This window comes from Danio rerio, chromosome 4, assembly GCF_052040795.2.
Source record: "Danio rerio strain M-AB ecotype USA chromosome 4, GRCz13ab, whole genome shotgun sequence".
NCBI classification, from domain to species: domain Eukaryota; kingdom Metazoa; phylum Chordata; class Actinopteri; order Cypriniformes; family Danionidae; genus Danio; species Danio rerio.
The window spans coordinates 58,755,001-58,771,117 of record NC_141024.2 but is presented as its reverse complement, the minus strand read 5'-3'; the positions used below and the strand labels follow the sequence as shown (position 1 = coordinate 58,771,117).

The 16,117-nt window shown below is 46.8% G+C and overlaps 6 non-coding genes and 1 pseudogene across 6 annotated transcripts; all 7 read right to left on the bottom strand.

Annotated features, from left to right (window-relative positions):
- Window positions 1-693: 693 nt before the first annotated feature.
- Window positions 694-857, bottom strand: LOC141384101 (U1 spliceosomal RNA). The gene has a single exon (XR_015485852.1). It is a non-coding gene; the product is annotated as a U1 spliceosomal RNA (small nuclear RNA).
- Window positions 858-1,998: 1,141 nt separating this feature from the next.
- On the bottom strand, window positions 1,999-2,162 carry LOC141384148 (U1 spliceosomal RNA). The gene has a single exon (XR_015486488.1). It is a non-coding gene; the product is annotated as a U1 spliceosomal RNA (small nuclear RNA).
- Window positions 2,163-3,303: 1,141 nt separating this feature from the next.
- Window positions 3,304-3,467, bottom strand: LOC141384147 (U1 spliceosomal RNA). Its single transcript, XR_015486477.1, has one exon. It is a non-coding gene; the product is annotated as a U1 spliceosomal RNA (small nuclear RNA).
- Window positions 3,468-4,608: 1,141 nt separating this feature from the next.
- LOC141384073 (U1 spliceosomal RNA) lies at window positions 4,609-4,772 on the bottom strand. Its single transcript, XR_015485439.1, has one exon. It is a non-coding gene; the product is annotated as a U1 spliceosomal RNA (small nuclear RNA).
- Window positions 4,773-5,913: 1,141 nt separating this feature from the next.
- On the bottom strand, window positions 5,914-6,077 carry LOC141384072 (U1 spliceosomal RNA). Its single transcript, XR_015485428.1, has one exon. It is a non-coding gene; the product is annotated as a U1 spliceosomal RNA (small nuclear RNA).
- A 1,141-nt stretch (window positions 6,078-7,218) lies between these two features.
- Window positions 7,219-7,382, bottom strand: LOC137494228 (U1 spliceosomal RNA). Its single transcript, XR_015488971.1, has one exon. It is a non-coding gene; the product is annotated as a U1 spliceosomal RNA (small nuclear RNA).
- A 1,141-nt stretch (window positions 7,383-8,523) lies between these two features.
- On the bottom strand, window positions 8,524-8,673 carry LOC137494485 (U1 spliceosomal RNA; annotated as a pseudogene).
- Window positions 8,674-16,117: the final 7,444 nt, after the last annotated feature.

Below are 16,117 nucleotides of genomic sequence, written 5' to 3'. Positions count from 1 at the left end.
CTTTGCACTCTCGCCTTGTATATTTCGTGTCCTGTTTTCTTACGTCAGCCTATCAGCACAGTGCTCAAACGACATAGCTTGAAGAACACGACGGGATCTACAAACGTTCCGCAGAAGAACTTCACTGACGAAAGCGGAAGCGCTAACGGAACAACCTCCCGCTGCGGGCACCTTACATTCCTGAGACGGGAAACCACCGACGGCTGGCTGCGAAATTGCCTCTGGTTCAGATTGGTTTAGAACCGTCCCTCTGCCCAAAACGCCACAGACGTCTGCAAAAGATTGCAGTTCTTGAAACAGAGTTACCTCTGATCCGAGCAGAAGCGTTCGCTTACTTAACGGCAGATAAAATGATGACCTTTCACACGGTCTGCATTCGTTCCGTCAGTAACAGCGGCAGGCCGGCAAATAGAATCCTGACGTTCCACAGGGCACACTCGCTTGGCGGACAAAAGCCACCGGGGGCTCTCTTTGCGTGTTCCTTCACCTGGTCAAACCGCTTTGAGGGGGGACCTTTCGAGTAGTTTTCGGCGTCTGAACAGACTCTTCTAGCGACGGTTGGGCAGGCCTTCCACAGGCGCGCGCAGCTCAACGGGAGCAAAAGAGGCTGGCCCAAGGGCGAGGAAGAGAGGGAAGCGACGCTCCAGCCGGGTCCGACGCTACCGCCTGAACTCTGTCTTGAACCACTGTGCTCAGGGGAGAGCGCGAACGCAGTCCCCCACTACCAGAAATTATGCAGTCGAGATTCCCACATTTGGGGAATTCGCAGGGGTCAGCGTGGCCGGAGTGCAATGGCCAAGCCTCGCCCTGGGTGAACCACCTTCTTGATCATGGTATCTCCCCTGCAAGGTAAGTATGAGTTGCCGGGCGGCGCAAATGGCAGCCGCCGTTTTCTATCGGCCGTACTCCAGGGCGGTGATGCCCAGCCACCGAGCGTGGGGAATGGGCCAGCAACCCCTGTCTCCTGACGGCGCTGTACTTGCAGCAGACGTGCCTGTGCTTGCAAACCACTCGCTAGTAACTGTGGCAACGCATGAAGGGTTTGAGCTTCCTCCAGATGCTTGCTTCGTGTTTTGTCATCACTTGGGGCTGCCAACACATGGATTCCACTGGACGCACTCGATCTGGGGATAACAGACCCTCTATGGGGGGAGGGGATCCTCCTGTTCTTTCTTTCTTTTCCTCCATCTGTTTTCTTTCTCTACAGATGCCGTTTTTCTCTGCTTAGTTTCTGATTTGGTCTATTTGGACATGTCGACCTCCGGCTTTGCTGCGGTTCGGACCGCCTTTGCCTAGAGCTCCGTGCTTTGCACTCTCGCCTTGTATATTTCGTGTCCTGTTTTCTTACGTCAGCCTATCAGCACAGTGCTCAAACGACATAGCTTGAAGAACACGACGGGATCTACAAACGTTCCGCAGAAGAACTTCACTGACGAAAGCGGAAGCGCTAACGGAACAACCTCCCGCTGCGGGCACCTTACATTCCTGAGACGGGAAACCACCGACCGCTGGCTGCGAAATTGCCTCTGGTTCAGATTGGTTTAGAACCGTCCCTCTGCCCAAAACGCCACAGACGTCTGCAAAAGATTGCAGTTCTTGAAACAGAGTTACCTCTGATCCGAGCAGAAGCGTTCGCTTACTTAACGGCAGATAAAATGATGACCTTTCACACGGTCTGCATTCGTTCCGTCAGTAACAGCGGCAGGCCGGCAAATAGAATCCTGACGTTCCACAGGGCACACTCGCTTGGCGGACAAAAGCCACCGGGGGCTCTCTTTGCGTGTTCCTTCACCTGGTCAAACCGCTTTGAGGGGGGACCTTTCGAGTAGTTTTCGGCGTCTGAACAGACTCTTCTAGCGACGGTTGGGCAGGCCTTCCACAGGCGCGCGCAGCTCAACGGGAGCAAAAGAGGCTGGCCCAAGGGCGAGGAAGAGAGGGAAGCGACGCTCCAGCCGGGTCCGACGCTACCGCCTGAACTCTGTCTTGAACCACTGTGCTCAGGGGAGAGCGCGAACGCAGTCCCCCACTACCAGAAATTATGCAGTCGAGATTCCCACATTTGGGGAATTCGCAGGGGTCAGCGTGGCCGGAGTGCAATGGCCAAGCCTCGCCCTGGGTGAACCAGCTTCTTGATCATGGTATCTCCCCTGCAAGGTAAGTATGAGTTGCCGGGCGGCGCAAATGGCAGCCGCCGTTTTCTATCGGCCGTACTCCAGGGCGGTGATGCCCAGCCACCGAGCGTGGGGAATGGGCCAGCAACCCCTGTCTCCTGACGGCGCTGTACTTGCAGCAGACGTGCCTGTGCTTGCAAACCACTCGCTAGTAACTGTGGCAACGCATGAAGGGTTTGAGCTTCCTCCAGATGCTTGCTTCGTGTTTTGTCATCACTTGGGGCTGCCAACACATGGATTCCACTGGACGCACTCGATCTGGGGATAACAGACCCTCTATGGGGGGAGGGGATCCTCCTGTTCTTTCTTTCTTTTCCTCCATCTGTTTTCTTTCTCTACAGATGCCGTTTTTCTCTGCTTAGTTTCTGATTTGGTCTATTTGGACATGTCGACCTCCGGCTTTGCTGCGGTTCGGACCGCCTTTGCCTAGAGCTCCGTGCTTTGCACTCTCGCCTTGTATATTTCGTGTCCTGTTTTCTTACGTCAGCCTATCAGCACAGTGCTCAAACGACATAGCTTGAAGAACACGACGGGATCTACAAACGTTCCGCAGAAGAACTTCACTGACGAAAGCGGAAGCGCTAACGGAACAACCTCCCGCTGCGGGCACCTTACATTCCTGAGACGGGAAACCACCGACCGCTGGCTGCGAAATTGCCTCTGGTTCAGATTGGTTTAGAACCGTCCCTCTGCCCAAAACGCCACAGACGTCTGCAAAAGATTGCAGTTCTTGAAACAGAGTTACCTCTGATCCGAGCAGAAGCGTTCGCTTACTTAACGGCAGATAAAATGATGACCTTTCACACGGTCTGCATTCGTTCCGTCAGTAACAGCGGCAGGCCGGCAAATAGAATCCTGACGTTCCACAGGGCACACTCGCTTGGCGGACAAAAGCCACCGGGGGCTCTCTTTGCGTGTTCCTTCACCTGGTCAAACCGCTTTGAGGGGGGACCTTTCGAGTAGTTTTCGGCGTCTGAACAGACTCTTCTAGCGACGGTTGGGCAGGCCTTCCACAGGCGCGCGCAGCTCAACGGGAGCAAAAGAGGCTGGCCCAAGGGCGAGGAAGAGAGGGAAGCGACGCTCCAGCCGGGTCCGACGCTACCGCCTGAACTCTGTCTTGAACCACTGTGCTCAGGGGAGAGCGCGAACGCAGTCCCCCACTACCAGAAATTATGCAGTCGAGATTCCCACATTTGGGGAATTCGCAGCGGCCAGCGTGGCCGGAGTGCAATGGCCAAGCCTCGCCCTGGGTGAACCACCTTCTTGATCATGGTATCTCCCCTGCCAGGTAAGTATGAGTTGCCGGGCGGCGCAAATGGCAGCCGCCGTTTTCTATCGGCCGTACTCCAGGGCGGTGATGCCCAGCCACCGAGCGTGGGGAATGGGCCAGCAACCCCTGTCTCCTGACGGCGCTGTACTTGCAGCAGACGTGCCTGTGCTTGCAAACCACTCGCTAGTAACTGTGGCAACGCATGAAGGGTTTGAGCTTCCTCCAGATGCTTGCTTCGTGTTTTGTCATCACTTGGGGCTGCCAACACATGGATTCCACTGGACGCACTCGATCTGGGGATAACAGACCCTCTATGGGGGGAGGGGATCCTCCTGTTCTTTCTTTCTTTTCCTCCATCTGTTTTCTTTCTCTACAGATGCCGTTTTTCTCTGCTTAGTTTCTGATTTGGTCTATTTGGACATGTCGACCTCCGGCTTTGCTGCGGTTCGGACCGCCTTTGCCTAGAGCTCCGTGCTTTGCACTCTCGCCTTGTATATTTCGTGTCCTGTTTTCTTACGTCAGCCTATCAGCACAGTGCTCAAACGACATAGCTTGAAGAACACGACGGGATCTACAAACGTTCCGCAGAAGAACTTCACTGACGAAAGCGGAAGTGCTAACGGAACAACCTCCCGCTGCGGGCACCTTACATTCCTGAGACGGGAAACCACCGACGGCTGGCTGCGAAATTGCCTCTGGTTCAGATTGGTTTAGAACCGTCCCTCTGCCCAAAACGCCACAGACGTCTGCAAAAGATTGCAGTTCTTGAAACAGAGTTACCTCTGATCCGAGCAGAAGCGTTCGCTTACTTAACGGCAGATAAAATGATGACCTTTCACACGGTCTGCATTCGTTCCGTCAGTAACAGCGGCAGGCCGGCAAATAGAATCCTGACGTTCCACAGGGCACACTCGCTTGGCGGACAAAAGCCACCGGGGGCTCTCTTTGCGTGTTCCTTCACCTGGTCAAACCGCTTTGAGGGGGGACCTTTCGAGTAGTTTTCGGCGTCTGAACAGACTCTTCTAGCGACGGTTGGGCAGGCCTTCCACAGGCGCGCGCAGCTCAACGGGAGCAAAAGAGGCTGGCCCAAGGGCGAGGAAGAGAGGGAAGCGACGCTCCAGCCGGGTCCGACGCTACCGCCTGAACTCTGTCTTGAACCACTGTGCTCAGGGGAGAGCGCGAACGCAGTCCCCCACTACCAGAAATTATGCAGTCGAGATTCCCACATTTGGGGAATTCGCAGGGGCCAGCGTGGCCGGAGTGCAATGGCCAAGCCTCGCCCTGGGTGAACCACCTTCTTGATCATGGTATCTCCCCTGCCAGGTAAGTATGAGTTGCCGGGCGGCGCAAATGGCAGCCGCCGTTTTCTATCGGCCGTACTCCAGGGCGGTGATGCCCAGCCACCGAGCGTGGGGAATGGGCCAGCAACCCCTGTCTCCTGACGGCGCTGTACTCGCAGCAGACGTGCCTGTGCTTGCAAACCACTCGCTAGTAACTGTGGCAACGCATGAAGGGTTTGAGCTTCCTCCAGATGCTTGCTTCGTGTTTTGTCATCACTTGGGGCTGCCAACACATGGATTCCACTGGACGCACTCGATCTGGGGATAACAGACCCTCTATGGGGGGAGGGGATCCTCCTGTTCTTTCTTTCTTTTCCTCCATCTGTTTTCTTTCTCTACAGATGCCGTTTTTCTCTGCTTAGTTTCTGATTTGGTCTATTTGGACATGTCGACCTCCGGCTTTGCTGCGGTTCGGACCGCCTTTGCCTAGAGCTCCGTGCTTTGCACTCTCGCCTTGTATATTTCGTGTCCTGTTTTCTTACGTCAGCCTATCAGCACAGTGCTCAAACGACATAGCTTGAAGAACACGACGGGATCTACAAACGTTCCGCAGAAGAACTTCACTGACGAAAGCGGAAGCGCTAACGGAACAACCTCCCGCTGCGGGCACCTTACATTCCTGAGACGGGAAACCACCGACCGCTGGCTGCGAAATTGCCTCTGGTTCAGATTGGTTTAGAACCGTCCCTCTGCCCAAAACGCCACAGACGTCTGCAAAAGATTGCAGTTCTTGAAACAGAGTTACCTCTGATCCGAGCAGAAGCGTTCGCTTACTTAACGGCAGATAAAATGATGACCTTTCACACGGTCTGCATTCGTTCCGTCAGTAACAGCGGCAGGCCGGCAAATAGAATCCTGACGTTCCACAGGGCACACTCGCTTGGCGGACAAAAGCCACCGGGGGCTCTCTTTGCGTGTTCCTTCACCTGGTCAAACCGCTTTGAGGGGGGACCTTTCGAGTAGTTTTCGGCGTCTGAACAGACTCTTCTAGCGACGGTTGGGCAGGCCTTCCACAGGCGCGCGCAGCTCAACGGGAGCAAAAGAGGCTGGCCCAAGGGCGAGGAAGAGAGGGAAGCGACGCTCCAGTCGGGTCCGACGCTACCGCCTGAACTCTGTCTTGAACCACTGTGCTCAGGGGAGAGCGCGAACGCAGTCCCCCACTACCAGAAATTATGCAGTCGAGATTCCCACATTTGGGGAATTCGCAGGGGCCAGCGTGGCCGGAGTGCAATGGCCAAGCCTCGCCCTGGGTGAACCACCTTCTTGATCATGGTATCTCCCCTGCCAGGTAAGTATGAGTTGCCGGGCGGCACAAATGGCAGCCGCCGTTTTCTATCGGCCGTACTCCAGGGCGGTGATGCCCAGCCACCGAGCGTGGGGAATGGGCCAGCAACCCCTGTCTCCTGACGGCGCTGTACTCGCAGCAGACGTGCCTGTGCTTGCAAACCACTCGCTAGTAACTGTGGCAACGCATGAAGGGTTTGAGCTTCCTCCAGATGCTTGCTTCGTGTTTTGTCATCACTTGGGGCTGCCAACACATGGATTCCACTGGACGCACTCGATCTGGGGATAACAGACCCTCTATGGGGGGAGGGGATCCTCCTGTTCTTTCTTTCTTTTCCTCCATCTGTTTTCTTTCTCTACAGATGCCGTTTTTCTCTGCTTAGTTTCTGATTTGGTCTATTTGGACATGTCGACCTCCGGCTTTGCTGCGGTTCGGACCGCCTTTGCCTAGAGCTCCGTGCTTTGCACTCTCGCCTTGTATATTTCGTGTCCTGTTTTCTTACGTCAGCCTATCAGCACAGTGCTCAAACGACATAGCTTGAAGAACACGACGGGATCTACAAACGTTCCGCAGAAGAACTTCACTGACGAAAGCGGAAGCGCTAACGGAACAACCTCCCGCTGCGGGCACCTTACATTCCTGAGACGGGAAACCACCGACGGCTGGCTGCGAAATTGCCTCTGGTTCAGATTGGTTTAGAACCGTCCCTCTGCCCAAAACGCCACAGACGTCTGCAAAAGATTGCAGTTCTTGAAACAGAGTTACCTCTGATCCGAGCAGAAGCGTTCGCTTACTTAACGGCAGATAAAATGATGACCTTTCACACGGTCTGCATTCGTTCCGTCAGTAACAGCGGCAGGCCGGCAAATAGAATCCTGACGTTCCACAGGGCACACTCGCTTGGCGGACAAAAGCCACCGGGGGCTCTCTTTGCGTGTTCCTTCACCTGGTCAAACCGCTTTGAGGGGGGACCTTTCGAGTAGTTTTCGGCGTCTGAACAGACTCTTCTAGCGACGGTTGGGCAGGCCTTCCACAGGCGCGCGCAGCTCAACGGGAGCAAAAGAGGCTGGCCCAAGGGCGAGGAAGAGAGGGAAGCGACGCTCCAGCCGGGTCCGACGCTACCGCCTGAACTCTGTCTTGAACCACTGTGCTCAGGGGAGAGCGCGAACGCAGTCCCCCACTACCAGAAATTATGCAGTCGAGATTCCCACATTTGGGGAATTCGCAGGGGTCAGCGTGGCCGGAGTGCAATGGCCAAGCCTCGCCCTGGGTGAACCACCTTCTTGATCATGGTATCTCCCCTGCCAGGTAAGTATGAGTTGCCGGGCGGCGCAAATGGCAGCCGCCGTTTTCTATCGGCCGTACTCCAGGGCGGTGATGCCCAGCCACCGAGCGTGGGGAATGGGCCAGCAACCCCTGTCTCCTGACGGCGCTGTACTTGCAGCAGACGTGCCTGTGCTTGCAAACCACTCGCTAGTAACTGTGGCAACGCATGAAGGGTTTGAGCTTCCTCCAGATGCTTGCTTCGTGTTTTGTCATCAGTTGGGGCTGCCAACACATGGATTCCACTGGACGCACTCGATCTGGGGATAACAGACCCTCTATGGGGGGAGGGGATCCTCCTGTTCTTTCTTTCTTTTCCTCCATCTGTTTTCTTTCTCTACAGATGCCGTTTTTCTCTGCTTAGTTTCTGATTTGGTCTATTTGGACATGTCGACCTCCGGCTTTGCTGCGGTTCGGACCGCCTTTGCCTAGAGCTCCGTGCTTTGCACTCTCGCCTTGTATATTTCGTGTCCTGTTTTCTTACGTCAGCCTATCAGCACAGTGCTCAAACGACATAGCTTGAAGAACACGACGGGATCTACAAACGTTCCGCAGAAGAACTTCACTGACGAAAGCGGAAGCGCTAACGGAACAACCTCCCGCTGCGGGCACCTTACATTCCTGAGACGGGAAACCACCGACGGCTGGCTGCGAAATTGCCTCTGGTTCAGATTGGTTTAGAACCGTCCCTCTGCCCAAAACGCCACAGACGTCTGCAAAAGATTGCAGTTCTTGAAACAGAGTTACCTCTGATCCGAGCAGAAGCGTTCGCTTACTTAACGGCAGATAAAATGATGACCTTTCACACGGTCTGCATTCGTTCCGTCAGTAACAGCGGCAGGCCGGCAAATAGAATCCTGACGTTCCACAGGGCACACTCGCTTGGCGGACAAAAGCCACCGGGGGCTCTCTTTGCGTGTTCCTTCACCTGGTCAAACCGCTTTGAGGGGGGACCTTTCGAGTAGTTTTCGGCGTCTGAACAGACTCTTCTAGCGACGGTTGGGCAGGCCTTCCACAGGCGCGCGCAGCTCAACGGGAGCAAAAGAGGCTGGCCCAAGGGCGAGGAAGAGAGGGAAGCGCCGCTCCAGCCGGGTCCGACGCTACCGCCTGAACTCTGTCTTGAACCACTGTGCTCAGGGGAGAGCCCCACTACCAGAAATTATGCAGTCAAGATTACCACATTTGAGGAATTCGCAGGGGTCTTTTGGCCGGAGTGCAATGGCCAAGCCTTGCCCTGGGTGAACCACTTTCTTGATCATGGTATCTCCCCTGTCAGGTAAATATGAGTTGCCGGGCGGCGCAAATGGCAGCCGCTGTTTTCTATCGGCCGTACTCCAGGGCGGTGATGCCCAGCCACTGAGCATGGGGAATGGGCCAGCAACCCCTGTCTCCTGACGGCGCTGTGCTTGCAGCAGACGTGCCTGTGCTTGCAAACCACTTGCTAGTAACTGTGGCAACGCATGAAGAGTTTGAGCTTCCTCCAGATGCTTGCTTTGTGTTTTGTCATCAGTTGGGGCTGCCAACACATGGATTCCACTGGACGCACTCGATCTGGGGATAACAGACCCTCTATTGGGGGGAGGGGAGGGGATCCTCCTGTTCTTTCTTTCTTTTCCTCCATCTGTTTTCTTTCTCTACAGATGCCGTTTTTCTCTGCTTAGTTTCTGATTTGGTCTATTTGGACATGTCGACCTCCTGCTTTGCTGCGGTTCGGACCGCCTTTGCCTAGAGCTCCGTACTTTGCACTCTTGCCTTGTATATTTTGTGTCCTGTTTTCTTACGTTAGCCTATCAGCACAGTGCTCAAACGACATAGCTTGAAGAACACGACGGGATCTACAAACGTTCCGCAAAAGAACTTCACTGACGAAAGCGGAAGCGCTAACGAAACAACCTCCCGCTGCAAGCACCTTACATTCCTGCACTGCAAATTTTAGATAGTAGATTTAACTACCTTGGAGTTAAAATTAACACTCCCTCAGAGTTTATATGGGAACCACTATAAGTGTTAAAAATAACACTTTTTAAAGTGTTAACATTGTCAACACCAAGAGAGTGTTAATTAGCAAACTTTTATTGTGTAAAATATCTGTTAAATTTCCGATAAAATACCAGCAGCTTTGGTTGCCAGAATCTTTCTGTGAAAAACATGGAAGTTTTATATAAATGTATAAATTTACAAAAAATAACCATATTTCATGAACTAATACATTGTTCATTTTACAATATCATAGCTTAGTGCACAAAAATGTAAAGTCAGATGCAATAATGTTTTCATGTCTGATAGCAATTAGCGAACAGATTTTGACTGTATTAGTAACTACACAGTTACCTTTAAACAAAAGAAGATGCAGCATAACATCAAATACTCTCAGTTCATCTTGGACTTGAACAGAGACGCTATTATCCTCCACAATGGTGACACAAAAACCGCTTTGCTGTTTTTCTTTTTTTTTTTTTTTTACGGAAAAATACCAGCAGCTGTGATTGCCAGTAATCTGCTGTTTTTAACATTCATAAATTCAGTTTACAGAATATTTCTGTTAAAAACACATTCAACAGTCTGTATTTTTTATCGAACTCACACTGCAAATTTTAGATTTGGTAGATTTAACTACCTTAGAGTTAAAATTAACACTCCCTCAGTGTTTATATGGGAACCACTATAAGAGTTTAAATAACACTTTTGAAAGTGTTAAAATTTTTAACACCCAGAGTGTTAATTAGCAAACTCTTATTGTGTAAAATATCTGTTAAATGTATGTCAAAATACTGGCAGCAGTGGTTGCCAGTAATCTGCTGTTTTCAACATTTTACATTCGTAAATACATTTGTTTCCAGAATATTTCTGTTGAAAATACATCCCATAGTCTGTATTTTTCATTCGAACACACTTAAGCCTTAAATTCCAGAGCAAAATCCTAACTAGTGTCCTCACTACAGAGGGCTGAACACTCAGACAGTGATAAAGTTAATGAGACAATTAAGTGTCTAATTAAAGGAGGATTGAGAATTATTGATGAACAACTGTTAACAAGCAGAATCACTGAAGGAAAGAAAAACACAAGCCAAAACCCATGATGAAATCAAATGAGAAAAAAAAACTCTAAATAAAATAATAATCAATAAAAAATGTTATTTTTCAACATCTTTAAAAAAAAAACTCATCACATTTAACAACTTATCATGGAGCTTCACCTATTACTGACCTTTGACTTGATTTCTGTCATGTGAACAAAAGCTCTTCCAGGGTCACGAAACACCAAAACACATTTTTTGAGCTGTTGACAGTCGTATATGTGTCCCACACTGCTAAAAACACTATTAGGACACCTATATTTCACTAAAAAGTGTAAATTGGTTGTTTTTGCGTTATTTCAAGCAAATTCGTACTTCCTGTTTGAAACGAATTTTTGAAGCTGCGTCACGGTCATGACATAATAGCGTGTATTCCAGTGTGCAGACTGGGCGTCTGTGCCAGAGTGAGTCTTATTACGTCTTACAGTGTGATACATTAATGCATGAGTAAGGCTTGGTTCAAACCAATCAGCGCGATCTATTGTGCAATATTCATTTGTGTCACCGTGTTTACACCACAAAGACGCCACGTTGTGTTGGCAAAACAAGCGTGAAGTGTTGCTTTTATAGTTTGCTGCCGTTAAGTTTCGTTTTCATTTTCTCTCTGTGAGAGCTTATCTGGATCACGTGTGGATTAACAGTGTACGCGACGCTCGACAACAATAACTTACGTGTCTAAGGAGGTTTATTGTTTACCTGAGAGCTGTTCTCATCTGCAAACGCTGAAATCCGGATTCGCTTGTAGTATTCTCTCCATATAGACGCGGCTCTAGTTGCTGGTGATTGTCCTGTCTCTACAGATTTGGTAAGTGAGCGACCAGTGCTCTTTGTTTATTCAGTTTGTTCGTATCGAATTAAGTTAACTTTTGCACTGAGTGCAGAAATGTTAGCACCGCATTTAGTGACCGGAATAACACACGCGGCTTTCTGACGCTACCTGCCGTGTGCATCTAAGTTTCCGGGAAATGCAGAGTTTTTTTTTTCTCTCATTCACCGTGCAGTATCAAACATTGCATGAAAAATACACGCTTGCAGCAGTTCCTCGAATCAAATATCTCGTTTGTCGCGAGGGGCATGAATGAATTCCCTGAATGAAAGAGCCAAACTGCAGTTAAAGTCCAACATTTAATAATTCGCCAAATAATTCGACTACAGATGTCTATGTAGGTTAAACACCATCACTTTCTCCTGTCTGTGTGGGTGTGTATTTTGACTCTGAAACTCAAATAGACACTCCCACACCATCCCACTTTAGTTCCTCCGACACTCCCCCCTAAACAGAGCTGGACACGCCCACTTTTCTGACTTTTTTCAAAGTAGAGGTGTGAAAACACCCTGCTGAAACGAGGGGGTTTCATGGCCCTTTAATGAAATTTCTGTTGTTCATTTGAAGTCACCATGATGGAGGACAGAGTCTGCTTTAGTCAGGCTCTTCAACTTCTTGCTCTAGACGTGTTTTATTTTGGCTGCCATTGTTAGTATGTATGTTAGTTTGTATTTACAAATAGTGAAGGATTCGGATTTCTGCTTTCCAATCTGTCTCATCATCCTGTTTCTCAGTATTTAACTGTGAATTGATTTTAACTAATGAATAAGTTAAAACTGCTTACTGCAAGAATGTTCTGTGTCCTTGTTTCTCTTTTTGCCTGTCTATTTTAACTTTGTTTTCTGGAGACACACAAACCAGGTCATAGGTCATGGAGATCTCTCTCTCTCTCCCCATACAGAGGAGAAGAAGACGCCTGTTCTAGTTGTCCTGATATTGCCTATAATATTATAGCTGTTTGATTGATCTATTTTTGAGTATAATAAATTTTAATGTAATTCCTTTTTGTGTGGAGACAGACTGTGTTCAGCCAATATATTGCAGCAGACTGTTGATGGAAACAGTCTTGAACCAGCCTGATAACACAGCTGAACGTACAAGAAACATCCTTGAGTCTTTAACACAGATGGTCTTTTGTGTCTATTGTTTTCCTGGTTTAGCTTTTTACAGGTCGGAGATCAGCTCCTAAGAACTTAAGGCGACCTCACCTCTAGGCATCAGGTCGCCATCCATATCTGGAGACAGATACAATGCTTTCTTTGACGCACGCATTAAGGCCATCCATATCTGGAAGTAGATACTATGTTTCTTTGACGCATGTATTTAGAATTGTCTATTTCTGTTGTAACCAATGAGAACTGTTTACCTGGATCCCACCCTTTCTGGACTTGTGTAAAGAGTATAATTGTTCGATTGTTGAAACTGTAAGCAGAGCGGCCTAGGAACTCATTGAGAGTGTTGAAGCTGGCTTCTGCGAATGAAACTGCAAACTATCTTCAGTAAACTTAATTTATTTTTTTTAAATCTCTGACTCCGGCTCTTCTTCATCTACCAGACTGGTCATTCTTTGGGTTAAACTGTAAACTATCCCTACAGTTTTGGTGGAGGATGCGTGGCACTTGTTTACTGGTAACACCATTGATCAATCAACAAAATGAAGGTAGGAAGATTTAAAATTATAAGACTAGGGATTGTCTGTGAGGTGGTGGGTAGTAACGGAACGTTGTTGGTTCTCATTCAGACGTGAATGAATGTTGTTGGTTCTCATTTAGACGTAAATGAAAGTGTGGATTTCTCATTCAGCCGTGAATGAAAGTGTGGATTTCTCATTCAGACGTGAATGAAAGGCACCGGTGGATTCACAGAAATTTGTGGTAGATTTGTGTGGAATCCCTTAGCGAGCTGGTGCATTTTTGTGGTACACCTATAATTGATAAGTGATAAGTGTAACAGTAGTTGAGAGGTGTACCTCCTCTTTCACCCAGAGTTAAAATACTCAGTTAATGGGTGTGTTTTAACACATTCTCGGGGATAAAACTTGGACTGGTTTTCTATTTAGTAGTGGACTAAATTAACCCGAGATTGTAATTGAGTTCCACCACTGCTATCTAACTACATCACAGACAAAAGGCATGCCATAAGAATAGTGTAGGTCAGATTATTAGGGAAAGAAATAATTGAATAAAAATAACAAATAACATTATAATAGGGATCCATTAGATAGTAGTGGCCACAAAAATCAGACAAGATACCTAGAAATATCAGGGTGAGGTTGATTGATCAATGATGCACCAGGAGCAATCCCGAGAAAATTGTGATCCTAACTGGATTGGACCGGTCTGGACAGTTTGCGCATCTTGGGATGGTTTGCAGATTCATCAAGCAGAAGCCAAGCACTGTTGGTAAGATTGCCCTCTCAATTTCTTCTTGCTTTTGGTGTTGAACTCAGATATAAAAAGAAATAGATGAGAGCAGAATGCAGTAAATGGCTCAGCTAAGCTCTCAGGTTTAAAATGATTTTAGAACTGATTGTAAAAAAAAAAAAAAAAAAAGTATTCCTTTGGCATTTAATTGTCATTGAAAAGCTAAAATCTAAATATTGAGAGGCTAGTAGCAAAAACTAAGCACAAAAACTGACAGTAACATTATGGGAATAAAGAATAGCTTATGTTTTGTCTTAAAAGATAAGATTCTGTGTGACTGCACTGCTATCTTGGTTTAGCCCTCAACATGACAGGTTTTGGCTGTAAAAGTAACAGACACATGTCTGAATAAAAATATGCCATGTAAGTCTGTGCAAACAAGCAGCTTTATGGTTGGATATATATATTTTTAATAATATATATGTAACATAAATGGGGGTTTCAAATAATACTTTGATGTATGCAGTTAACCCCTGAAAGATCTAAAACTATTGTTGACTGTAACAGCATTACTTTGAAAATCCATGTCAACTCTGTTTTATATGTTTTAAGACGGGCTTGAGTAAAAAGATATTACAATAAAATTATGTTATTGAGGTTAATGTTATGTTTTTTATGTTTAAATTTAGTAAACATGCATTTTCGTTCTAGATTGCTCAAAAATCTCTTTCTCTCTCTTTAGATGTCAGCTAAGAGCTGCTATCTGCCTGTTCCATAACAATTGATAAGCACAGTGCTCAGTTGGAAATCACAATGTAAAGGAAATGTTAGAATGAATACAGAAATTCTACATTTTAATTTGTATACACTAATAAAGGTATTAGTAATTAAAAATCAAAGTTAACAAATAAGAGATTGCAAAATGATTCTGTTTGTTTTCCCAGTGATGGGTTGCGGCTGGAAAGGGAACCAGCTGCATAAAAACGTGCTGGATAGGTTGGCAGATCCAGGTAAACAGTTCTCATTGGTTACAATAGCATGGGAAGCCAAAAGATAATTAAAATGTCAGTCTGAAGAGTTTATTTATGATATCATAGCTATCCTTTCCTGCTTGTTTTCTAATTCAGTATCATATTAGTTATGTGTGAGAAACAAAGAATATAAATAAAAGAAACCACTGAATCTCCAACAATTAATGACCTTATAACAGGTTTAAAAACACTATTTACAATGAGAATGTTTGATCTATGACAAAACTTAAAAACACCCAGACATCAACAATTAGTCTTTGAATCTCAACAATGGTGACAAACAAAAAAAAAAAAAATCAAAACAAAAAAAACACTACTGAAATATCACCTCCCAAAAACAACACAAAATAAAGGAAAAGAAAGAGATTGTAAGAACATAAAGCTGCATAATTTATTCATGCTACAATGCATGCTGGGAGCTTTGTACTATGCTGGCACCAGCATGCATTGCGGCATGAACTATGCAGCTTTTTTTTTTTTTTTTTTAGCAACCACGGTTGAGGTTCATATCCTGATTCTTGATGTCTGTGTGTCATGTAGAGCTAGCTGGAGCTTGAGTATTTAGTGCATGACACTCTTATTATTAATTGCATCCTAATTGATGGTTTAATCTTCTATGAAGAGCAGCAAACTGCCAGTATTACTGTCCCATGCAGTTTTAATGCACCTATATTTTTTTTTACGAATCAACTTATTAAACACCTGAAATTATATCTATAGCAATTAATCACAAACAATAGAGTTTCTCTTGACCTTTCTTGCTATAACTGTTGAGTTTTAGAAACACAGCTATAACAGTCAGAGATAGATTAGGGTATAAGAAAAAAAAAAAAAAAAAAAGCTTCAAGAGCTTAAATAAGCAGCCTCTGATCTCCATGATGGTGAGGTCAAATGAAATAATTTTTAATAAAAAAATCTAAACCTCTGTTCATTGTCAAATATTCTTACAGAAATGAAGCCAAACTGTAATCAGTGAAGCTGCTTATGCTATTATTTAATGGAGTTGTTTAATCCTCTGTTTTAATTCAGTTGGTTTGGTGTGACGCTGTGTCTGTAGTTTTATTTCTTCCTTCAATTTCTTATTCCTTCAGTGATTGTGCTTGTTAACAGCAGGTGTTCAACAGCAGGTGTCTGGATTCACTTATTTGTGGTCATTCCCTCTGTCTAGTGGACTAAACTAATTGACCAATTTAAGGGCCAGGTGAATCAGGGTGTATGGTGAGATTTCAGACACTCTGATTAGTTTCTCAAATATAAGGGTTTTCTACAAAGGTAGATACATGTTACTCTGTGTGACAAGGAGGCAAATCAGCTTCTAACGCCGAGAGGGTTATTTTACCTTTATGTAACTCTAGAATTTTAATACTTTACTCTGAATTACCACAACACTTGAAATTTAACACCAATGAATTTGCTGTGTATGGAAGCTGC